General features: G+C 34.7%; 1 long non-coding RNA gene across 1 annotated transcript in view; it reads left to right on the top strand.

Annotated features, from left to right (window-relative positions):
* LOC141374762 (uncharacterized) overlaps nucleotides 1–22,699 on the top strand; it is a 44,971-nt gene that overhangs the window by 9,379 nt on the left and 12,893 nt on the right. The window contains exon 3 of the long non-coding RNA XR_012381891.1: nucleotides 5,916–6,040. This is a non-coding gene — a long non-coding RNA (uncharacterized lncRNA). The remainder of the gene's footprint in view (nucleotides 1–5,915; nucleotides 6,041–22,699) is intronic.

The raw sequence follows: 22,699 nt of genomic DNA, 5'->3' as shown, positions 1-22,699 counted from the left end.
AAGGTATAAAACTTGATGTATAACAACAGTATTCCAATTTACTTCTCTAAGATTAAAGCTAAAGCAACAGACATCTTTTTTTTTTTCTTCTAAATTACCCATGAATAGGGTATTTATATCTACTCTGGTATGGAGTATAGAACGATGATAGACATCTATTCCTTATTCTTTATTTCACATATCTGTGAATGGTACACCCATTTCTCTGGATGCTTGTCTGAAATGATTTTGGCTGTATGTAACAGAAAATCTGCCCACAGAGTCTTAAACAAACGGAGGTTTAGGTGGCTTCATATAACAAAAATTAACAATGAGGCAGTTAACTTTCAACCATTCTATCCTGTTCTTTCTCCTCTTTTTCCTCTCCCCCTCTCCCCCACTCTGCTTCCCCCCTCTACCTTCTTCTTCTAAGCAGTAAAGCTAGAGCTTTTCCAGAAGCCATACCTAGACACTTAATATAGCTCTTTAACAAAAATTCTGCCAATTGGTTATAGCTACCTATAGGAAATAGGTAATCAAGTCTTTAGTTGGGCACGTTATTAACTGAAACAAAATCCAGGTCATGTAAGCAACAAAGGAAAACAGGGATACTTGGCAGGCCTAAAACACAGTACCCAAGCCAATAAGCTGAGTATTACCATTGACTCCATCGTGCTTTCATAATTGGGGAAATATGCCATATTTATGGCTCAAAATAGTTCATGGCATTAATATGTGAGTTCTGCTCAAGTTGACCTATAAATATGACCCAAACCTAATTGAAATTCCAGAAGTTTTTATAGAAATTATCAACCTAATTCTGAAATTTATATAGAAACTAAGGAATTCCAATTTCCCAAAATGAAAACAAAACAAACAAATAAGGTCAATGACTCCCTCTACCTCATTTTAAGAGCAATCAAGTGAGTGTGACAGTGAAAAATATGGTCATAAATTAATGAAAAAATAAAGTTCAGTAATTGAACCTCAACATAGAAGGAACTGATATTCGACAAGGATGCCAAGGTTGACAAGAAAGAGGAATGTTTTAAATAAATGATGCTTGGACAATTGGACATGAATTGAGAAAAAAGGACAATCTATTTTGTATGAAATTTAAAAAAACTTAAAAGGGATGATAAATCTACATACAGGAGCTAAAACTGTGAAACTTCTAGAAGTAAGCATAGAAAAATATTCAAGATCTTGTTAGGCAAAGATTTCTTAGATATGACACAAAAAGACAATCTAAAGAGGGAAAAATGATAAACTAAGCCTCACCAAAATTTATAAACTCTGCCTTTTTGAAAGTCACTGTTAGGAAAATGAGAAGACAAGGCACAGACTGGGAGAAAATGTTTCTAAATCATGTATCTAATAAGGGGTTTCTTATTTCCAGAACGTAAAGCAAACTTCCACTTCCCTTCTCCAGCTTCTATCCTCCCTGCAGGAGGTCTTTTGTATTAGTCCCTGGAAGAGACAGATACAATGGGGTCAAAATTTCATTCAGAGAACTTGGACAATTGAGAAAAGCAGAATTAATTTAACCATTAGTTTAATAAGCTTCCTTAAGATGTAACTTAGAAGATCTTTCAAGTTGACTCCTACTCACTTCTCCAGCTTTATTTCTCACTATCCCTCCATCAGACTACATGTGAGGAATTGCCATTACTAAAATGATTTCAACAGCAATTTTAGTTCCGAATGCAAAATTCACCCATAAGACAGGCTTTTCAGTATTTAAATCTTCAGCAGAGCTAGGTACCAATTTAATGTTATTTGTGAATCTTCCATCTCATTTAAGACTCTTTGGTCCTTTTGATACCAAAAACATATCAAATTTAGCTAACTGTTGATCAGCATCCTGCAGACAGACATCTGACTGATTGTCTGAAATGACTACACATTTTGGGATGTTATATATGCAATTACTGCCAAGAATAGGTAGTAAGCTCAAAGAGCTATGAAGATGCAAAGAAGGGATGCATCCAAAAAAAAAAAATCACAAGCTGTTCACAATCACAAGTGAAAGTATAATTACCATACATCATACAGGAAGGGAAACTAACACTGAATAAGCACCTACTACATATTAACCATCTTGCTATTTAATTTGCAAATATTATCTCAGCCACAGAATAGCTACTTCATGTAAGCAATAAAATTTCCATTTTTAGGTTAAAAATTTTATTGAGATATAGTTAATATACCATAACATTCACCCTTTTAAAGAGTGCAATTCAGTGGTTTGTAGTATATTTACAAAGTTATCCAACCTTCCTCACTATCTATTTTCAGAGTAGTTCATTTCTCCCAAAAGAAAACCCCTACCTATTATAGCAGTCACTCCCTATTTCTCCCTCCTCTCCACCCCCACCCCCAACCCCTGACAATCACTAATCTACTTTCTTTCTCTCTGGATTTGCCCACTCTGGACTTTTCATATAAATGGAATAATACAAATTATATTGCCTCTTTCACTTAACATAATGTACTCAAGGTACACTGATTTTTGTAGCATGAATCAATACTTGATTCTTTTTGTACCTTAATACTATTTCACTGTGTGGCTAAAACACAGTTTGTTAGCTCAATCATCAGTTGATGTACATTTGGTTGTTTCCATTTTTTGGCTATTACAAATAATGTTGCTATGAACACTCATGTTCAAGTTTCTGTGTGGACATACTGTGTTTTCGTTTCTCTTGGGTATATGTGTAGGAGTGGAATTGCTAGGTTATACACAACCTTTTACAACAAGTTTTTATTTTATCCTTCCTTTAATAGGTAGATATAGATATAGCTAGGTACAGATAAAAATAACACCACATTCTTAGTCAAATGTTAGCATTGCACACATATGCTTTATTTTCTCTTCACTTTTTTCACTTAAAATATATTCTGAAATATAAAACAAAAAATGTGTGTACTGAATATCACTATATGGATATTCCTCATTTCTTTTTACAGCTGCATGATCAGGATATGCCATGATTAATTCAGGCAGTAACCTATCCATGGACACGAGGTTGTTTTATATTCTCTTGCTATTACAAATTGAAATGGAATAAATTGCCTTAAGTATATATTTTTTCATATTGTTGCTAATATATTTTTGGGATACATTTTTAGAAATGAAGTTTCTGGGTCAAAGGATAAATGCAGTTTGGTATTATCAAATTTCCTTCCATTAACGTTGCTCTATTTTGTATTCCCAGCCAGTATCCCTATGTGGTTACTTTTTATAATACTTAACAATATACACAAATATCAAATCGTTATAATACATGAAATAAATATGTTATATGTCAATCATATTTCAACAAGAAATATTTAAAGCTCAAATGTATGGAAATAGTAGAAGAAATTTACAAACCCATAAAATCCTACCAAGAAGTTAAAAATTTTTTTAAATGTTAAAAATTAATAATAATTTAGAATTAAAAGAATAATTAACAATTTGATCAAAGGAACATAGAACTGGCATCAAAAACTAGAGAACACACACACATTATTACTTCTAATTATATATAGTACATTATAAAAAGTAAACACATAGGGATTACAAAATATTTGTTTTAAGTGTGTAGGAACGTAGGTTTTGGAAAATTAAAAGAACAAAGTTACACAGTTATTAAAGGAATGATCCTGCAGCGCCTGGGTGTCTCGGTCAGTTAAACGTCTGCCTTCAGCTCAGGTCATGATCCCAGTGTCCTGAGACTGAGCCCCTAGTGGGGCTCCCTGCTCAGCAGGGAGTCTGCTTCTCCCTCTCCCTCTGCCGCTCATCCCCCCCTCTGACTCGTGGTCACGCTCTCTCTCGCACTCTCTCAAATAAATAAATAAAATCTTAAAAAAAAAAAATAAAGGAATGATCTTGAATTTGCACACAAATAAATCTGGCTCCAAAGATTCTTATGTTTCTTATAAATGTTGCTCCAAAGGAAGAGAACTATGCATTATCTGAAAAAAAGTCATTTCTGAGAAAGAAAAATAATACAAATGGAGATAGCATTCAGAATATAATACCTTAGACCATATCTCATTTTGAAAATATAACCCATTAATTAATATATTGATTACTCATATTTTAGTAACTTCTATTATAACTTCCTAACACTCCTACTTTGGTAAAGAATTTGTAACTTTTGTTTATCAAAGAAAATGCAAATTATTCTATTGGCATTTATTGCTGTGTATATAATTCATAGTGAAACAAGTATTTATTTATTTATAAATAATTTTATTTATTCGACAGAGAGAGACACAGCGAGAGAAGGAACACAAGCAGGGGGAGTGGGGGAGGGAGAGGGAGAAGCAGGCTTCCCGCGGAGCAGGAAGCCTGATGCAGGGCTCGAGCCCAGGACCTTGGGATCATGACCTGAGCTGAAGGCAGACGCTTAATGACTGAGCCACGCAGGTGCCCCTGAAACAAGTTTTTAAAACTCTATGATAATTTGTTCTTATGGAAAAGTTTTACATAAAACCACATGTATAAAAATTTCATTTATTTTCCATAGAAAAGTTTAAATGACATATATTCTGAAATGTTATTCTCTAAAAGACAAATAAACACACACAATGGATTTCTGTCTAAACATCATTAAGAAAATGTGGATATTTGAGACATATGAGAAAGCCTAGAAAAAATAATTTCAGCACTAGCTAAATAAACTACACTAGGGATAATATAGCACACTCCTCTGAATACTCCTTAGTATATGAAACATTTTTTCCCAAGTTTTAACTAAAATCTGATGAAGTTGATGAACACTATAAAGGTTATAAATAAACATGAAAGAAAAAAAAAAACAGGGCACCTGGGTGGCTCAGTCATTAAGCATCTGCCTTCAGCTCAGGTCATGATCCCAGGGTCCTGGGATCGAGCCCCGCATCGGGCTCCCTGCTCAGCGGGAAGCCTGCTTCTCCCTCTCCCACTCCCCTTGCCTGTGTTCCCTCTCTCGCTGTGTCTCTCTCTGTTAAATAATAATAAAATCTTTAAAAAACGAAAAGAACAAAACATAAAAACTATAGTACATTGACAGCTGTTCTGTTTTCTGCATATGTCCCATAACCATTTTTGAAGGGCTCAGCAATATATATGAACTACCTTAGAGAAGAACAAAAGCCAAAGTCATTAATGAGCAGGCCACTTCAACATACCAGCAAATTCTTAGAGAGTAGAGAGGCTGCATTTCATATGGGCTAGAAATCCTTCACACCTCTGCTGTCTCAGACAATAATGTGTTTTGCTGTATACACAATAAACAGGTAGATAAAAATTTGCTTCAATCTTAACAGCTGAAATTTTATATGTATATAAACATATATTTTTATTCATATATATATATATTCAAGGCTTAAGTACTACTAACACTACACATAAGTCAATATAAAATTTATCTACCTTGAATTCTGCTCCAGAAGTTATCTGAAATTTTGTTCTGGTATTTACAATTGTGGAATATGCAGAAGCTATGAAAACTATCATGATGAACAGTAGATGTGTAAATAAAATGTGGTTTAATGGCTTTTCTAGTTGTTTCTTCTTCCTGCAGACAGAGCTACTTTGTGTTGTACTTTTCATACAGAGAAGCGATTAATTTATCATTTTGAGGCAAAACTGCCATATTTCTTCCTATTTGTTTTATTTGCCACTTAAAAACATCTGGCCATAATGGCTCCTGGGTGGCTCACTCCATTGAGTGCCTGACTCTTGATTTCGGCTCACGTCCTGGTCTCAGGGTTGTGAGATTGAGCCTCACGTCAGGCTCTGAGCTCAGTATGGAGTCAGCTTGGGAATCTCTTCCTCTTCCTCTACCTCTACCCCCTCCACTTACATGCTATCTCTCTCTCTGGCAAAAAAAAAAAAAAAAAAATGAGGTTTCAACCTAAATAACAACTTAAGAGTAACTGTTGCATTTGCTTCTACTTTATAGATGTTCATTTTTAAGGCATACCCTTAAGATACAGAAGATGTGCCAGTGAAGAGTTAAACCATTGCTGATACAGAACACACTGATGCAATACTTTTGACAAATGAACAGATAAATTCCAATGTCAGGTACTGTTGAAAGAACTTCAGATTAAAATATTTATGGTCTTATGAAGATTTTTAGGGCAATAAAAACAGGGCAGTGCATTTATTGGTTTCTCTCATAACTCGAACCTGGAAGAGGATGTAACCTTAAACTAAAAAGATTATGGTTGCCAGGTGCCAAATACTTTGGATTTTCTCTTATTATATCTTAATATTCAGCCTCAGGAGACACAGTTACATAAAGGCAAAGCATATATGAAAAGTCAACAACAACAACTTGAAAGCTTTTTGTTGTGAAGGTGGGTAGAGTCAGGACAGAATTCTCCAAAACTGATCACAGTTTTCAAAGTAACAGGTAGAGAACAATAATGAGAGAAATGCAGCGGCTAAAAGAAACATTTCAAGGCTAAGCGAGGTTCCATTTAGAAAACACTTGACAAACTCAATCATTTATATTTATACTACATTAAAGAAATGATCACCCTTATGTTTTGAAAATGGTAGGACATTTTTTAGATTTTATTTTTTTAGAACTATTTCAGGTCCACAGCAAACTCAAGAAGGTAGAGAATTTCCCACATACCCCTACCCCCACATATGCATAGCCTCCCCATTTTCCATATCCTCCACCAGAGTGACAATCTTGTCACAGTTGATGAACCTACACTGACACATCATAGTCACCCAAAGTCCATAGTCTACATTACATTTCACTCATGGTATTGTACATTCTATGAGTTTGGACAAATATATAAAAACATGCATCCATCATATGTTATCACATAGAATATTTTCACCGCCCTAAAAATCCTTGATTCTTTCCTCTCCTCAATCCCTGGAAACCACTGATGTTTTTCCTGTTACCTTTTCCAAGATGTGGTATAGGAATTTTTCATGCCTTTTCCAAGATGTCATATAGGAATCATATGGTATGCAGCCTTTTCAGATTGGCTTCTTTCCAGATTAGCATTTAAGTTTTTCTTTCAGATTGGCATTTAAATTTTCTTCATGTCTTTTTATGGCTGGATGGCTCCTTTCTTTCGTAGCACTGAATAATATTCCATTGTCTGGATGTACCACAGTTTACTTATCCATTTATCTACCAAAGGACATCTCGGTTGTTTCCAACCTTTGACGATCATAGATAAAAGCTGCTATGAACATCCGTGTGCAGGTTTTTGTTGGGACATAACTTGTCAGCTTCTTTGGGCAAATACTAAGGGGAATAATTGTCGGAATATGTTTAGTTTTGTAAGAAACCACCAAACTGCCTTCCAAAGTGGCTGCATTGTGCATTCCTATCAGCAGTGAATGAGAGTTCCTGTTTCTCCACATTTTGTCAGCAAGTGGTGATGTCATGTTCTGGATTTTGGCCTAAAATTTTAATAGGTGTGTAATGCTATCTCATTGTTTTGGTTTGCTCTTCCTTGCTGGCATATGACGTGGAGCATCTTTTTATATGCTAATATGTCATCTGTATATCTTCTTTGGTGAAGTATGTAAGGTCTTTGACCCGTTTTTAAGTCTGGTTGTTTATTTTCTTATTGTTGAGTTTTAAAAGTTTTTGTATATTTTGGATAACAATCATATATTAGATGCATCTTTGGCAAATATTTTTCTCCCAGTCTGTGGCTTGTCTTCTCATTCTCTTGGCATTGCCTTTCCTGGAGCAGAAATTTTAAATTTCAATTAAGTCTATTTATCAATTGGTTTTTCCATGGATTGTGCCTTTGATGCTGTAATCTAAAAAGTAATGGTCATCTGAGTTTTCTCCTATGTGAGCTTCTAGGAGTTTTATAGTTTTCTGTTTTACTTTCAGTCTGTGATACATTTTCAGGTAGTTTGTGTGATGAGTGTAAGGTCTCTAAATATCTAAATTAGTCTTTTTTTTTTTTTGAAAGTAGATGTCTAGTTGTTCCAGCACCACTTGTTGAAAAGTCTATCTTTGCTCCACTGTATTGCCAGAGAAAACTTTTTAAATGTTGCTGAAGTGAAGTAATAGGTTTTTGTCAATTCTAATCAGTTTGTGTCTTCTAGAGCTACCAAACTGTAAAATGTTATTGAATAATGACAAACTTTACAGTGTTTTCAATGACCTACAGAAAATTAAAATACAAATTGGGCAAGGAGTGATTATGTAGTGGAGTGCTAGAATAACAACAACAAAAAAGTCTGGTGCCTGGGAATACGGAACACTCAGCAAAAATAGGAAAGCTTTCCAGCTCTGGCTCTGCCACCACCTCACTCTGGGTCTTTTTATAAACCATTTAATCTTCCAGAGCTTAATCTTCCCTCTCTGTAAAATGAGAGAAGAGGGTTAACCAAAAAGTCTTAAAAATCCTTCTAGTAGTGAAGTTCTCCCAGTTTGAATGTGTATTCCCTTCTCTCTGTGTCTCTTAGTCCCTGTCTCTCTTCTTCTCTTTTTCCTCCCTTCTTTTTCTCATCTTAGTCCTTTTCCCGCTTTCCAGTCTTGCTTCCAGAGAGAGAATACAGTTTCCTATGTAACACAAGGGTTTCCATGTTTAACAGATTGTTCAATTGTGAGAATTTCTGAGCTATAATTAATTTAAATTAAATTCAATCTTTTCATGTAAATGGAATTTGTTAAGAAAGAATTTCTTTTTAACATTTATAAATTATTTCATTACCATAAATGAAATAGAAAAACTGGTGAATGACCCAAATAGAATCTAGTAGTTCCCTACACTAAGTTTGATAACTAGATAGAAAGATACAGAATGAAACATACACCGACTCTAAAATAAAAGTTCACTTGTATTAGGTCTAACGAGTAGCATGTTTAAAATATCAATGTTGATAAACAAGGGCTGAAAATGCATTCACTTTTTTAAAAAGATTTTATTTATTTATTTGAGAGAGAGAGAGACAGAGAGAGAGAGATAGCAAGAGAGAGCAGAAGCAGGGAGCAGAGGGAGAAGCAGGTTCCCTGTGAGCAGGGAGCCCGATGTGGGGCTGGATCCCAGAACCCTCCCAGAACCCCGGGATCATGACCTGAGCCAAAGGCAGACACTTACCGACTGAGCCACCCAGGTGCCCCTGCATTCATTTTTCATTTCTTTTTTTTTAAATATCAATATTTAATATGTGCATTATTGAAAGTGAACTGAAAACCTCTTAGTCTTAACACTGGTGCATGTCCTGGAAGAGCCTTGTTAGAACTACCTTTTCTACAGACAAGCTTTACAGACACCATCTTGTCATCCATTTTCCTCAATTTGTATTAAAATTGACTTCTTGTGCATTATGCATTTATCTGATACCACAGACTCTGCCTTCCCAAAGCCTTTTCTTTTTTGTTCATGACATCTCTGCTGGTTGTCAGGTAAGGTAGAGTGAAGATGGAGATAGTTGTAGTGACCCAGACACAGATACAGCCAGCAACATGTATTTCCTAAAATTTGTCTGCCCATCCTACTATACTTAACTTCTGGAGTCCTAGTCTTTTGGCTGCTTTTGGATGGGTCTAATTCTATGTGTCACCTCATCTCCACCCCCAGGATATTATGCTGAAGCTGCTTGTTTGCATGATTTTCTCTCTGTTATTCCATAAATTAATTGAGAGGAGTAAATTATTCTTTTTACCTTTGTATGACTATCACAGGACCTGTGACACAGTAAGCACCAAATACCCGCTTAATGAATAATTAAAGGAAATAACACTGAATTATGCTGCATTTATTATTTTCTGTGATTTAATAGTTCAACAAAAACTAGTTTTGAATAGTGTGCATATTTAACTTTGAAGATTGTTATAACTTTGTACCATGTCTTCTATATTTAAAAAATAATAAAAATACTGAAGGAATAAAAAAGTTGCAAAATTCTTACTAGTAATATATAGAGAAAGCATTTAATAACACCAAGCAAACAGTGCTTATCTGGAAATGCAGAGCAGTTACACGTTCATTTTCCTGTTTGTTCTTATGCAGCTACTCATCTGCCTCTAAGTCATATATTTATTCAGCATATATTAACCACTTGCACTTTCCCAGGCTCTAGAGCTAGAAAGATTTTTAAAAAGCAGTCCATTATCTGAAGAAATGATCTTTAAATTTTATAAAAGTAGTGGAAACGTGTGTGTATATAGATAGATATAGATGTACACATACATAAAAATATACATACAAAAATAATAATATGTTGAGACCTCTTTTAAAGGAAAACTATACAAACAATAATGGTATTAGAAATAGTTTATATAATGACAATAGAAGACTGCAGAGTCCATCTCAATGTATTAGAGTCAAAATGAAATTTAGACCCTGGGTCTCTTTACTGCATAAATCTACACATCATCTCCTGAAAAGTTAAGAACCTTGTATCGGAGTGACATGTAGGATTGTTAGGAAGAGAATTACTTTCTCATTCAAATTCAAAGTATACTGGGTAAGATCATATTCTTGTGAATCAACTGTATTCTCATTACTTAAAAGAAAATTAAATACAGTTGAAAGAGCTTGGTATATGTTCCTATGCTGAAGATCACATAAAAAATATTTTTAAAAGGGGATTAGGAAACATACATTTTCTACCAATACTGTAAATTCCATTTTCTACACATCTGCTTCCCTCTCGCCACGTTCTGACCACAACCCATATCCCTCCACTCTCCACCTCACTTAACAAGCTCCAGCTTTACTGATTGTTCTCCAAAGCTCTACAGTGGTCTTAATCTTTCTTCCTATAATTAGCACGATGAGCAGAGAGCCCGTGTTCCCTCACTACTTTCAATCAACGAGGAAAACTGGATTGAGAAGGGATTGGCAAGAATGTGCAGAGAGAGAAATGGTATAATCAAGGGGGACCTATTCCTACCCATATGTAAAGTTCCCTCCAGCAGGCTCACTTAACTGAATTTACTCTTATCTACTGAATTTACAGAATACTTCACCTGATTTGGGTAGATATTTACTTATTAAGTTCTTTTTTTTTTTATGGAAATATTCGCTTTGCTATGTTCTAAACCCAAACGCCATGAACCAAACGACCCATGATCTGCTACCCCTGTGGTCTGAAGAATCTCCACCATCCTGAAGTTCTGATGTGGCTGTGGAAAGGGGGAAAGAAGAGAAGATAAACTTTTTCTTTCCTTTGACTTGCAGTACATTTGAAAAAATGCACTGAGAGGACAAGGGAAAAACATCTGGCCACTGAAAACTTTTAAGGCAAGTTGATATATGAGCTTACATTTAGTCAACAAGCGATTATTATCTTTCTGACCAGAGATAAACCCTTTATAAATATAAATCACCATTTAATATTTCAGAATGTTCATTTCTCTCATTTCTTTGCTGCTGGAGTATCAACTCTTCCACTGGTTACATTCTGCTCACTCCTGCTCTTACCATCCCTTTTGGTTAAAAGTCTCAGCATTTCAGCAATTCATCTATTGAGGGTACAGATCCTTGCTCCCACAGGCCAGGAACAGAAAAACTGGAAGGGTCTGCTTTTAAATGGAAATGAGGAAGGAAGAAGGCGAATGAAAGGAAATAAGAACTGAAGGCAGTGCTTTCCATTTTTTTCCCTTGAACTACTGCTAATAGCAGACAGGAGTGGAGACGTACCCTCCTGTGAGTCTGGGGGCATAGCCTGAAGTTACCCATCTCAAGTACAGACTTCCTTTGAACTCTCAAGTTTAATCATTAAAAGCAAGAGAATTTATATTCTATTACATAGCACAGATGTCCATTTGAGTTTAAAAGTAATGGTTTAAATATGTGAATTATAATACATTACCAACAATAACCTCCAATAAAATCTGAGATCAAAATACAGAATCAGGGAGGTGCATCATGTTTACTCTGAGAGTTCTCACCACCTAGCACCCCTCAGAATACCTTAACTACTTGGCAAAGAGACAACCCTAGACCTCAGGCCTAACCTGATTAAATAAAGGTTTGAATAGTATTTGTGCTACTGAGACAGCCTAAATTGCAAGCATATGTTTAAGAATATATATAATTCCAATATAAAATGGCATACATCATGACATTATAGGAAATCTACTTCTTGTATTCATACAATTGAGGTATATTTCCTTTTTTTTCCTTATTTTCATATATGGTTCAAAACTGGATTCAATTTTATCTGCCTTCTTAAGGCTCTCTAGTTATCCTAAACTTGTTTGTTAACTTGTTCATCTTTTTTCTTGCTGACTTCACGTGGCATGTTTATTTTATACTAAATAGCCATATTCAATTTAGTCTGCTCATGAAATTATTTTTCAATTCCATTGCTTTGTCTTTCTATTCATGTAATAACAGTAAATCCACTTTTGTCATGGGGAGTTTTTGCATGTTAATGTCCTGCTCCCCATTAATTGCTCTTCTTTTTACAAGCAGTTTCATGGTAATTCTTGCCTGTTGCTTATTCTAAATGAATTTACAATCATAATAACTAGCTTACAATAATGTGTTATTATTTTACTGGAACTGATTCAAATGTAATATAACAATGAAAACTGACATCTTTATAATATTTTGTTTTTCTGTTTATGAATGTAATAGATCTTTTCATTTGACGATTCTTTTTCTGAGTACTTCAGGAATATTTTATATATTTTTTCAAGATGTTTTGAATATTTCTTGTTAAGCTATTTGTATGTGTTTTATTTTTATTTCTATAAACTGAGCTTTCTCTTCCATTATATCTTCAGATTATTATTTGTATACGTATACATGTTTACAAGGCTATTGATTTTGTATACTAATTTTACTATCTTCTCTAGCTATTTGACCTTTTATAAAAGGAGCTTTTAAAAAAAAATTGTTCTTCCTTTCAGATTGTTATGCCTCTAACTTATTATTTGTTCCAAGTGCCTTGGCAAATTCTTCGAACACAATGTTAAAAAATTTTGGAAATAGTGGACATTTTTTCTTCTTCTTCAATTTAATGGGAAATCCTTAATTTCTCATTTAAGATGCTGCCTGAAGTATATGCAATTTTCTTTTTTTTAATTTTTTTAATTAACATATAATGTATTATTTGTTTCAGGGGTAGAGGTCTGTGATTCAGTCTTACACAGTTCACAGCGCTCACCATAGTACCTACCCTCCCCATTGTCCACTACCCAACCACCCCCCCTCCACTCCAGCAACCCTTAGTTTGTTTCCTGAGATTAAGAGTCTCTTATGGTTTGTCTTCCTCTCTGGTTTCATCTTGTTTCAATTTTTCCTCCCTTCCTCTATGATCCTCTGTCTTGTTTCTCATATTTCTCATACCAGTGAGATCATATGATACATGTCTTTCTCTGATTGACTTATTTTGCTTAGCATAATGCCCTCTGGTTCTAGCCACGTCATTGCAAATGGCAGGATTTAATTTTTTTTTTTTTTTGATGGCTGCCTAGTATCCCATTGTATATATACACCACATCTTCTTTATCCATTCATCTGTTGATGGACATCTGGGCTCCTTCCATAGTTTGACTATTGTGGACATTGCTGCTATAAACATTGGGGTGCACATGTCCCTTTGGATCACTACATTTGTATCTTTGGGGTAAATACCCAATAGTGCAATTGCCGGGTCATAGGGTAGTTCTACTTTCAACTTTTTGAGGAACCTCCATACTGTTTTCCAGAGTGGCTGCACCAGCTTGCATTCCCACCAACAGTGTAGGAGGGTTCCCCTTTCTCTGCATCCCTGCCAATATCTGTCGTTTCCTGACTTGTTAATTTTAGCCATTCTGACTGGTGTGAGGTGGTATCTCATTGAGATTTTGATTCGGATTTTCCTGATACAGAGTGATGTTGAACACTTTTTCATGTGCCTGTTGGCCATTTGGATGTCTTCTTTGCAGAAATGTCTGTTTATGTCTTCTGCCCATTTCTTGATTGGATTACTTGTTTTTTGGGTGTTGAGTTTAATAAGTTCTTTACAGATTTTGGATACTAGCCCTTTATCTGATATGTCATTTGCAAATATCTTCTCCCATTCTGTCAGTTGTCTTTTGGTTTTGTTGACTGTTTCCTTTGCTATTATGCAGTTTTCTTGTTAAATAATTATCCATAAACTCCTATTTTACTGATTGTCTAACGAGTGTTGACTTTTGCTATCATTTTTTCTGAATATATAGGGATGATCATACAATTTTTTCTTTTGGGTCTATTAATATGAAGGAATTTATTAATTGATAAATTTATATCTCAATACCCTTGTACTCTACAATTAAATTTACTTGGTCATGATGTATAATTTTTAATTTTCTCCTGGGTTCTGTTCACTAATGTTGAACAGTTATCAATTTATTTGATGTACTTCTGATTTTATATTTATTATGTCATTTCTTTTAGTTTAACTTTTTGGTTGTTTTAATGAGGTTTTGGAATTTACCTCATTGAATTTCATTCCCATTAACGTAGGTATTTTAATGCTATAAATTTTATTTTAACAGTACTCTGTTTTTGTCCCATATTCTGATACATTTTGTTTTCATTATCACTATTTTCAAGAAATTTTGAAATTTTATTTTGTATAGATTCTTTGACTCAACAGTTAGTTTACAGTAGGTTTTTATTTTAAAATTATTTTTAACTCACAAGGATCTTCTAAATTTTATATTAATTTTTAGTATTACGCTTTAGGTGCAGAGAATGATGCTTTTGTTAATTTTATTCCTGGCAGTTCATTGGCGTTTAGTGTGTGGTCTAAAATGTACTCAATTTTTATGCATAGCCTAGATTCATTTAGAAGGTGCATTTTCTATCATCGAATTTGAGGGTTTGATCTGTGTAAGTTCTTTTATACCTGGTTTGTCTTTGATTATGAGAGGTAAGTGAAAGTTGGCTATGATTAGTGTGTACAGTCCTCTTCATATGTCTCTTCTCAATAAATTACACCATATCTACCTGGCTGCCCATATCAAAAAGTCCAGGAATCACCCTTAATGCATCTCAAAATTAAAATTCCTTCACAGGTTGTAAAGGATATGCCTATTCACCATCCTCACCTTGCTGTGCTTTCTTCTTCACTCAGTACACACTAGTCCATACTGGCCTTCTTGTTTCTCCAACAAGTAAAGGCCTCTTCAACCTCTGGGTCTCCGCTGTACTAATCTCTTTACTGGAAATAATCTACTCATTACTCTTTTCTTAACTAATACAAGTGCTTCCTTTATGCTTCAGCTTAAACATCACTTAGGCAAACATGTCTTCCCTGTTAGACCTCTCCTACCCTTCTTCAAACTTACCTAATTCTTGAACTTTTATATCACTGAAATTATCTAAATTTGCAATCATACTTTGTTTTATGAGTATTCATATGATGTCTTATTCTCTACTAGATTGAAAATTCCTTGAAGGCAGGAACAGTGTGTGGCTCTATTGTGCCATGTTGTATCTAACACTGTGTTTACAATATATATCAGTCTCATGATCTTCCATCTGCAAGCTGGAGACCCAAAAAAGCCAGTGGTATAGTTTGGAGGTGGAAGAGCTAGAAAGCTGAGAGGGTAGATCCTAGTCCAAGTCTGAAGGCCTGAGAACCAGGAGCACTGAGGGCATAAGGAGACTGATGTCCTAGTTTTAAGAGTCAGCCAGAGTGCAAATTCAGCTTCCTCTGCCTTTTTGTTGTATTCAGACCCTCAACAGATTCGGTGATGCTCAACCACGTTGGGGAGAGCCACCAGTTTTACTCAGTCAACCAATTCCAATGCTAATCTCTCTGGAAACACCCTGACAGACACACCCAGAAAAAATATTTAACTAGCTCTCTGGGCATCTCTTGGACCAGTCAAGTTCACACATAAAATGAACTATTAAAAGTATCCAATAAATAATAATAAACATATAAAAATAATTTCAGGGATGCCTGGGTGGCTCAGTTGGATAGGCAACTGCCTTCCAGGCTCAGGTCATGATCCTGGAGTCCCTGGATGGAGTCCCGCATCAGGCTCCCTGCTCAGCTTCTCCCTCTGACCCTCCCCCCTCTCATGTGCGCGCTCTCTCTCTCTCTCATTCTCTCTCTCTCAAATAAATAAATAAAATCTTAAAAAAATATATAAAAAAATAATTTCAGTCATTTCACAACAATAAAAACATCTTGACTATAATGCTTTTGACCTTCTAATGAGAGATGCATTACAACACATTAAGAAATTTAGAAATGGCTGCATTTTCTTGGTAGGCTAGACTCTGCCTTAGTTAAACATCTGGTAACAAAGTAGGACAAGAATCCCTATAGATGCATAATCAACCTCAAATGTGAAAAATATCCCTAGAACAATAAAATTTTAGCATAATTACTTATATATAAATTGCAAAGAAGAAAGCTATTGATTTGGTTTTAATTTATACCCAAGATGGGTCTGCTCAGTCTTTTTGTTATATTTTATATAGCTACATGAGAAACATGTCTAAAAACATTTATGAGTGAGATTCAAATTATGACCTGCTGCACAAACCTAAAACTATTCTTGTCAGCTAGACTCTAATTGAAAGTGGTAAGTGCAATAAAATATCCAAACAAAATTATTTTAGTGAAAATATGTCTATATATTTTACCATGGTTCTATGTAATCAACTAACTATTACTCAGGAGAACTGAAAATAGTCAAGTCACTTAAAATTTTTGAAAGATCTATCAAAATATTCTCCACTATTTCCTTAAAATATCTGAAGAAGCTGATTCCTAGATCTATCAGATAATCATTAAGCTTCAAACATGTCTCACCTTGAACATTCAAGGTCCCCACAAGCAGCTGATTAATAATATTACATTTAAGTCAGCCATGAATGAAAATACATTATAGGGGCACCTGGGTGATACAGTTGGTTAAGCGTCTGGCTCAGGCCGTGATCTCAGGGTCATGGGATCAAGCCCTGCATTAGCCTCTGCACTCAGTGAAGAGTCTGCTTAAGATTCTCTCTCCCTCTATCCCTCCCCCTGCTCTCTCCCTCTCTCTCTAAAATAAATAGATACATCTTTAAAAAAAAGAAAATATATTAGAGAGCATTGTAAAGTGTGATGCAAATGTGTAACACTTCAAGGTATTACTGTTTTTATCATCAGATGATATTTATCAATATAATTTTATTTTGGATTTTAATAGCCACATTAAGATATTGTTTTATCTCTCCATGACACACTTGAGAGATTGTTAGTAATCACTTAAATATTAAATGACCACTTTGCATTTTTAAAAAAGAAACATGGAAATGATGGTTTAGCTTGTATCATTTCAAACAATTTCTATTAATTATAGTCACAAGAGATAATGTCAGTATAGTCCTACTAGTCATCCACATATATGAGGTGAGGGAATTGAAAATGCTAAATAACAATTTACAGTATACTTCCTCTGTACCACTTGCTAAATCTAAGGGAAGTAAAAAAAAAAAAAAAGTGGATAAATACAAATTCTCTTAATGAGAGTGCTTAAACAGCATCATAACTATAGTTATATGCAGACACTTGTCAGTTGCTGTTTCCTCTTCAATCCGGTATCTCACATGTACCGAGTAGATTCACAGAGCTTGTGTTTCAACAAAACTTCTACTGGAGCTTCTTTCTTTAGAACTGAATTTGTTAACATTGAAATCATAGAAGTTGAAAATATTTTAAATTTGCATTAAAGTGAGAAGAGTGTATTTTACTTCCCCATCAGCCTTAAATAGATTGAGAACCAGCTCTAGGCGCAAGACTGGACTGCCCTGTTCTTCTTTTGGTCTCCCTGAACTCTCTCCCCCTTTCCTCCCCATCTCCCAAGCCAGGTATTACAGGTTTTCTATTACATTCTGTTCACATCCACCCCCAGAAGCATGTTGTATACTCAGGGCATTTTCCAAACTATGTTACCAGGTTCCCATTGGAATAATGATCCTAACTTCTCCTTCTAGACTATGCTATTCAATATCTTGTTTGTCATTTGGCTCACAGATTCCTTTTCTGTGATCTCTGGCCAATTACAACAGATATCCTGCCTCAGCTGAAAATGTGCTCTTCTTTTACTTATAAAACTTCAACTAACATTACTGACCACAAGAATAAACTCCATACTGCCTGGCCCAGAATTTTAGGTTCTCTATAAGCTGTGTTCAAGAAAACCTCCTATTCCTGTAATTCAATATAGTAGATTCTTCATATTAATTAGATATACTTGAATTCAATCATTTTTGAGATAATGTATCCATTCATTATGCTAAGCAATGTAATGTAGCAAAAAAAGGAGTTAAAGACATTGAATTAATATATTTTCAAATATCTTGATGTCATCTAATTAAATAAGCATAAATACAAATTCTCTTAATGAGAGTGCGTAAACAGCATCATAACTATAGTTATATGCGGATACTTGTCAGTTGTTGTTTCCTCTTCAATCCAATATCTCACACGTACCCACTAGATTCACAGAGCTTGTGATTCGTACTTGTGTTTCTACAAATCACAAATCCTTACTTGTGGTTACCTGCAGTATTATTTTTAAAAACAAAATTGAGTTTTCAATCAATTACATTCAATATAATTAGGTTTCTTCCAGAATTAAAAAATTTAATTACCAATACATTTTCAAAAGCTTTGTTTCATATTTATGTAATATCTTTCTTATGGTTATATGATATTTGTATTTATAATAATCTTAGATCAATCCCGCCCTCCCCACTGCCTTCATTTACTATTGCCTAGTAAGCAATTACAAAATGTGGTCACTTAGATTGGGTTTGGAATGATAATTATTCATTGATTTTTCTTTTTTCTTTTTTAAGATTTATTTATTTATTTTAGAGCGAGAGGGAGTGTGGCAGGGGGAGGCGCAGAGGACAAGGGAGAAAGAATCCTAAGCAGATTCCACAGTGGGCATGTAGCCCCAGTGGGGGACTTGACCCAGGACTCTGAGATCACTACCTGAGCCAAAACCAAGAGTCAGATGCTTAACCAACTATGTCACCCAGGCACCCCTGACTTTTCTATATACCTTTAAATAAAGATGTAAAAATTGAATAAAAAATGGTCACCCATAAATGAACTCAAGTCATTTCATAATGTGCCTTTATCAGTTGGCTATGGCTGTTGCAACAAGATGCCACTGACTAGGCAGCTTAAACAACAGAGATAAAGTTTTCTCACAGTTCTAAGGGCTAAGAGTTTAAGATCAAGGTGTTGACAGGGTTGTTTTTTCCTAAGGTCTGGGAAGGAAGAATCCGTTTTAGGACTCTTCTTAACTAGCACACAGCCATCTTCTCTCTGGGTCTTCATATTGTCTTCCCTCTGTATATGCCTGTGTCCAAACTTCCTCTTCTTACAAGGACACAAGTCATATAGAAAAAGGACCATCTTAATGATGCCATTTTAACTTCGTTACCTCCATAAAGACCCTAACTTGTCATATTCTGAGGTACTGCGGATTAGAACATCAATATATGGATTTTTGGAGAGATACAATTAAGCTTATAACAATCCCTGATAGAATATTTTCCTGTGTGTGATCTTAAATTTTTCTTCATTTTGCCTTTTTAGAATGTTTGAAATGTCTATTAATACCTTTTTATAATGTTTTCCTAATTCCCCTCTATTCCTTTCCCCACCACCGATATAACACCTTCTCTCCTTTTCTAAATCCTTACAGTATATTAGTTGCATTCCCTCTTAGGATTATTTGGCCATTAAAGAGATGAATTGCTATGACATGAAGGAAGACATTTTAAAGGGAAATTGTTGCATAACAAAGAAAATTACATTTTTTTCCTTCCTAGAACAGTGATTAAAAAATAATGTTCCTAATATTTCCATTGAGGGTAAAGGAAATAACAAGGAAAAAAGAAATTGTACAATAAGAGTAATGCTAAGGAACAAATAAGGAAAAGAAGGCACTAGATGCATTTTCTTCCTCCTTTACTTTTGATCCCAGCCAAATCTTCAGTACCACATATCATACCCCCAAGCATACCAAGAATTAGAATTGACAGAAGGGGTGGGAAAATGGCTTCCATTGTGTTGCAGGCAATGTCAGATGAGTTCACACAAAAGGTATTTCATTAATGCTCTCACCATTACTGCTACTTTTAGCTGCTACTTTTGTATCAAAGGTGACAAGATGGAGTTCAGAAAGGACACAAATGAAGGAAAGAGGGTGAGAGGAACTGTAGAGGTCAATCAGAAACAAGTCAGTGAAAAAATTAAGGTTTTAAGTTGCAATCACCATTTATTTTCTTACTCCCAAATTATCACTATCACACTATTTTGTTTAATAATTAAACTCAAGTTCATTTACTTCTATACAACAGCTGGCAAAATAAACATTCTATGAAAATGAACTTAACTATGAATGCAATCAAAGTAATGTTTAGCTAAACTAAGTGGCTTGTTTATCTATCAGATGTCAATAATGGAAATAAAGTGTTTCTTCTGCCAAACTTTATGTACAATGAATATTTTAGCATTAATATTTCAGCATTACCAGGTCACCTGGGTGGCTCAGTCGGTTAAGCATCTGCCTTTAGGTCAGGTCGTGATCCCAGGGTCCTGGGAGGAAGTCCCAGACTCCCCACCCAGCAGGGAACCTGCTTCTTCCTCTCCCTCTGCCCCTCCCACTCACCCCACTCATGTACTCTCTCTCTTGCTCTGCTCACTCTCTCTCAAATAATTAAAATCTTTAAAAAATATATTTCAGCATTACCATAAGTGACGGAAATTTAAAAAAAAATTCTTTAATGTCCTATACAATTGAGCTCTTTCTCAAATTCTATGACAATGAATTATCATGAGGAACTACTAATTTACCAGACACTAAATTAGATGCATATTAAATCCTTCTACTTTTCAGCTTATTTTCCTTTAGGAAATATATGCTAGTAAATAACTGTTAAGAAAAAACATTAAGTTACATGTATAAATAAATACCAGCTTTTCAAAATCTAATGTTCACTTTTAATTCATTCTTTATCCACAAATAAGTTATAATAGTGAATGCCATTCAATTGAGGAACTGCTTTATTTTTCCTGTACCTCTCAGAGAGAAAAAGGATGGAAACATGTCTCTCTGGATTACAGAGAATAGGAAAGAAGAGGCTTTCATCTCCCACTCATGGATAAAAAATCAACATGCAGGCTATTCTAAGAATTAATCCATCTCAATAGTTACTAAATTAGTTTCTTTATATTTTTATCATCTTGATAGTCTCAAAGTAAAGGTAAAATGAAAAGCTGAAGACATGATTTTCTTAAAAAAAACTCTCTCTTAAATCTTGGTGGATTCTAAGTTCTGTTTTAATGTGGGAAGATAATCTCTTAGATGCTATTTCTGTTTAAGACTCACTGATGGATATAGGTGTTGGCATCAAAGCATTTAGAAGTCAGTAGTAAAGGGGAGGGTATAATTAGATAAAAAATGACACATGTTGATTTCAATCTACTGGATGAAGAGAATTTAGTTTAGAATTTAGTTTTTATGACATTGGAAATGGTTAGAGCTAACTTGGAAAAAATGAATGAAAAAGAATTTCTAGAATAAAATATTAAGGATGAAGCAATTTTCAGAAGTTTCCTGTTCTCCTTCCCTTTTCAATGCAATGGATGTGGGCACTTGCAGTATTATGTGAAGGAGAAGTAAAACTGGAGGTCAAGATATGGGAAATTATTAATTTGAAATTGGCAAAATCTTTATGAAATCCCCTCTCTAGTCCCAAGACAATACTTAATTCTCATGGTGTGGCATATACCATATAGTCACTATAATTTCTTATTTTATTGAGGAAAGGATTCTTCTTGATTTATTTTGCCATATGAAGCCACAGATACAGAAATAAACAGATCCCAGCAGTCATGAAACCTACTTCTATGAAGTTTCAAATATGGGTTGCTATTTAAAAATAGATGCAAGAGTGTAAAATATCCTATAATGCTATATAAATACACTACTAGAGACGTGTCTTAATAACTATGATAGCTGTATACTTCTATGTAAAAATAAATACACAGAATCAAGCACTAATATCACAAATAATATCAAGCATATGCGATACAAACTCTAGTCAAAGAGAGCTCACAGATAACACGTTAAGTACTTTGAAGATTTAAGACTCGGCTGAGGAATTATCTTCTACATGATGCTTTTCCTACTCCTCCACTCATCCCTCAACACCCGCTAAAAAGGAGTAACTCCTCTCTAGTGCCTGTATTTATACTACCTCTATTACAACATCTTGAACAATTTATTGAATTAATCTTTTTCATGTTTCCTGACCAGCTGCCTCCCTAAATAAAAGGAAGTATGCATTTTGTCTCTGTGCCCCCAGAGATTAGCATGTTGCCTCATCCATGGAATCTCAGTAAACATTTGTTAATTTTGTTTGATCAAAGATTTGAGTGTAGAAAAACTCCACAAAATGAATTTCTAGTTTGAAACAACTGTATTAGCAGTCCTATCTCTGTGCCTAAACTAACACTTGCTCTGACTACTTCAGATATTTGTTGACCCAGAATTACCAAGTATCATTATTGATGCAATCTGTACTGCAGACAACTTTTGTGATGCCTTGCCATTTCAGGCTCTCCTTTATCTTGAAATTAACACTCAGAGAATTGATGTCAGCTTTGAATGAGACCTTTGTGTATACTGTAAGAATTATAGAGTAAGAACTTGCTCCTCCTTGTTTACCTAATTTTGCTGTTAAAAATGTTTCTAACTATTCATATCATACAGCAGTGGCTTAAAACAATAATAAT

This window comes from Callorhinus ursinus, unplaced genomic scaffold, assembly GCF_003265705.2.
Source record: "Callorhinus ursinus isolate GAN/ISIS: 27379988/994484 unplaced genomic scaffold, GSC_fseal_2.0 scaffold21, whole genome shotgun sequence".
Classification (NCBI taxonomy): domain Eukaryota; kingdom Metazoa; phylum Chordata; class Mammalia; order Carnivora; family Otariidae; genus Callorhinus; species Callorhinus ursinus.
This window is presented reverse-complemented; position numbering and strand designations above follow the sequence as displayed.